We start from the raw sequence: 4,514 nt of genomic DNA, 5'->3' as shown, positions 1-4,514 counted from the left end.
TGAGAGTAAAGAGCTCACAGACGGCAGCGTAGCGGACATCTACCTGACATACCTGCACGTAGCGCAAACCCAGCTTGGAGTTTAAATGAGTGTTTTGGAAGACGGAAAAAGCAGTTAAGCATATTGGAAGATGAATATGCTCTTTTCAACTCTGAAGTGAGTGTATCAGAAGACGTAAATAGCAGTTCAGAGTTGAAATAATCTACTTCTTTTTCCGCTTCTGATACACTCATTTTGACTCCAAACTGAGTTCAGAGTTGAAATAGTTTACTACTTTTTCTGTCTTCTGATACACTCATTTTGACTCCGGAGTTACTTTTCCGTCTTCCGATACACTGATTTCAACTCCAAACTGCTTTATCCGTCTTCCGATACACTCATTTTGAGTCCAAACTGCTTTTTCCGTCTTCTAATACTCTCATTTTGACTTGAAAATTGTTCTTCATTACCCTTCAGACCAGTCTGGAGTTGTAGTTGCCGGATTTGTAGCGCCTACATATGCAGGACTGCATGTAGGCGCTTATTTGAGCTGAAAATTGAATGTAGGCGCTCAAAAATAGCGCCTACATTTCAAATGAGATATGTAGGTGCTTGAAAATTACGCCTACATTTCATTTTTTGAATGTAGGCGTAACCAAATGACGCCTACATGGGTTTTTTGACATGTAGGCGTCATTTTGGATGGTTTCCAGCGCCTACATCATAAATGTAGGCGCTTCTTCGTGGGAAACACCCATGTAGGCGTAATTTGGCCAGCGCCTACATGGTTTTCTTGTGGGCTGCAAATAGCAACGGCCTTGAAGTAATAGGTATGATTACTTACAAAGCTTTTTGAAGAGTGAACATACTTATATTGCCCATGATGGTCAGCATCGCCTTCTGATGTTTGTAAATCTTTCGAATCGCCTTCGCTTCCGTCAAGATATGCGGAGGAACAGTGGTTCCTTTCTTCTTCTGAGATCGTTCGACTTCTGCAATGCGACCAAGTGGCCACTCGTTCAGCAGGTTCTTGTATTCCTTATTGGTAGGTAAGGGTGTTTCCGATTCATCGAGATGAGCAGTCTCACCGGTCTGTTGGGTTGCAATAGTTTTTGAAAGTCTTGTATTACGGTGATCGTCATCCGAGTTGATTTGTCTTGCAAGTCGTTCAAGTAACTCAGCATCATCACTTTCTTCATCCGAGTTCACTCGGGTTCTTTTGTGTCAAGTGGGTCGAAGTTGCAAATCGATAAATTCATCTTCGATATCTTCATCATCTTCTGTTTCGTATTCATCTTCGCTTTCATCATCGTCTTCTATGTTTTCTGCTTGACGTGAGGCTGAGACACGGCGTTGGGGAGCTCGACTGCCATTGGAACCAGTGGCCAGCTTTCGAAGTTTAGCGCGGGAGTTGGTTACAGTCGAAGGGTTTGTGGTGGAACCCTTTAGGGTTTGAGATCTTGTGTTTCTTGGCATCTTGTAAGGATGAGGATTATCAATCGTAGAATATTGATGGAAGTGATCATAAATCAGTACGCGATAACAATAGTGAGGGCAGGCAGGTCAGGAGAAGGATCGAGTCAGTGAACTTACCAGAGCGAGACTGTATTTTGAATTAGTGGGAATGTGAGAAATTATTTGAAATATCCAACGTCTATCAAATCAGACTTTGAATCTTGTCGCACAACAATCAAGGTGTATTGTCAACTGTATTCATCACTGACCTTTTGTAAGGATATGCCACTGATGAGCTACGAAAGTATTGTGGCTTGGCTCATAAATCAGAGAGAGGGAGCTTTGACATTTTTATATAGGGGCTGTATCTTTAGCCATTTAGCTCCTTTTGGTAGACAGGGGTGAAGTTGCCCCATCCGTTTTGAGTATTTGCAATTGAGGTAACAACCAACCTGTGATCGTTCTTTTTCACATATCATGGTTTTAAACCGCAACATTTTACTATCTTAAGACGTACCAACCATGGCTAAAGGGAACAAAATCGACTGTCCACTGGGTGGTCCATCCCATAAGAAACGTCGTACTCAGCGCGAAGCTCAAGGCTCTGCCATCCTGGCCGAAGAACTCGATGCTAATGAAGCGAAATACATCAATAAACGCATCAAAGAAATTGAGAGTGCACTTAATGACGCTTCCAACGGTCAGGCAAATCAAGTTGAGGGCGGCGACATCGAGCCTACTGCGGCAAATGAAACTACAAACGCTGATAACGACAACGGGCTTTATAATCACGTCGAGGAGTTCCTTCCGCATCCCCATCCAGAGAATCCTGAAGGGGTTCCGCGGATGGATGTGCCATTTGCTGAATATGTTCAAGGGTCTTATTACAAAAGCAAACGGTTGGCAGAGAAGAAAAATTGGCAGAAGGCCTTACCTGCTATGTTTCTCTCCTACATGACCTTGTGCCAGGAGACGTCGCAATGGGGGAACAGAACCCGCTGGAACCACGACTACAACAATGCAGTCTGTGCGTGTGGGGGAGGAGACCTGAAGATTCGTAAGGTTGACATGGTAGATATTTTAGGTGACTATTTGTTGTTAGGAATGCGTTTCATGACATTAATATTAATGTCATGAAATGGGATTGCATGTCAGAACGTAGGCAAGAAGAAATCCGGTTTTGTAAATGTACATTAGATCAAGTTTGTCTGATCCGTATGGGTTACATCGGAGGGTCCCCAGTGCATCCTCAAGTAGCATTTTCTATCAGGCTACTGAGGTTGCACCATGAATTGTGGAAGTATTGTACGGTCAGAACCCAGGGATTTACTCTTGGGTTGGATGAGTTTCTCGACCCAGCCAGCCCTTTGATATTGGTTGCAAAAACAAATCAAGCAAGTTTCGTTGAAAATCATCATCAGATGTTTGTCCACGGATTCTGACTTATGATGGACATTGCAGCCTTGAAAGTGGCGCAGGCTTTTCTCTTCAGCCATTGATGCATATAGAAACATGCTACGCAAAGAGCAGCAACTCACAATATGCGCATTATATCTCACAGCTTTGGATCAACTGGCTATGAATTGCCCAAGATGTTTTGGACCACTTCAAGAAAATGATCAGGCAGACGAGACAGACTATCATGTCTGTACCGATGGAAACTTTCAACACCGCCGACACCTTGCTGCAAGCCGCAAGTACGAGGAAACAGAAATGGAAACTCCGCCTCTTTTCCTGGATAATAGTAAGGTGGAAGAGTGGAAACACAGAGTGCCTGAAAAGGGGCCAGGCCGTCAAACTGTGGTATGTAGAATATGTATTTTCTTCAAAATTGGTTGGTGTGATTTGAATTCACCTGGTGTGATTTGAATTCACCTGGTGTGATTACAATTCACCTGGTGTGAATTGAATTCACCTGTTGTGAATTGAATTCACCTGGTGTGAATTGAATTCACCTGGTGTGAATTGAAATCACCTGGCGTGAATTGAAATCACCTGGTGTGAATTGAAATCACCTGGTGTGAATTGAAATCACCTGGTGTGAATTGAAATCACCTGGTGTGAATTGAAATCACCTGGTGTGAATTGAATTCACCTGGTGTGATTTGCATTCACCTGGTGTGATTTGCATTCACCTGGTGTGATTTACATTCACCTGGCGTGATTTGAATTCACAAGGCGTGATTTGAATTCACGAGGCGTGATTTGAATTCACCGGGCCTGATTTGAATTCACCTGGTGTGATTGCAATTCACCTGGTGTGATTGCAATTCACCTGGTGTGATTGCAATTCACCTGGTGTGATTACAATCACCTGGTGTGATTACAATTCACCTGGTGTGATGTGAAATCTTTGGATTTGACCAAACTCACATCAGAGCGATAGAATTGACCTCTCTATGGGAGTCACACTGGGTGATTTCGAATCACATCAGGTGAAATAAAATCACACTGGGTGATTTTGATTCACATTGGGTGATTCATAATCACGTCGGGTGAATTTGAATCACATCAGGTGAATGGGTTCACCTGATGTGAATGAGGGTCACACTGCTTGGTCGAGATAGATCACTGGTCTCTTGAGTTGATAGAAGGACTAATGGTGCTTTCATTTTACTTTAGGACCCATGTACGGCCTCTCACACGGCTGCATCAGATGTACGGGGAAAGTCAACTTGGAAGGGATGTGATGAAACCGGACTCATTGGTTTGGCTTGCAGACACGATCACGTATTGAACTTTGTCAATGTGGTACAGAGCGGAGAGAAGTGAGGTTTCCCACAAATATGAAATAGACTACGCAACTACTGATATCCACGTTTTTATGAAATAGGCAGTATTTTGTGCTTGCATTGCTTGATCAGCTGATGAAAGATACCGCAGAGCCAGGCAAACCAACCAAAAGCATGACAGTTTTCTACGACATTGGTTGTACGCTAGAAAAAAGTGTACAGAAGGTAAAGTTCTTATATTTGCATTTTCCGCTCACATGTCTCTGATTCAGGAGCTTCATTTCACAGAACAAATATTTTGAAGATGATACCAGCGTGGACTTCTCAGATTTCAACTAGTGCATTTCA

Source organism: Melampsora larici-populina, assembly GCF_000204055.1.
Source record: "Melampsora larici-populina 98AG31 unplaced genomic scaffold MELLAscaffold_38, whole genome shotgun sequence".
NCBI classification, from domain to species: Eukaryota; Fungi; Basidiomycota; class Pucciniomycetes; order Pucciniales; family Melampsoraceae; genus Melampsora; species Melampsora laricis-populina.
The sequence above is the reverse complement of the archived record's forward strand: the minus strand, read 5'-3'. Positions refer to the sequence as shown.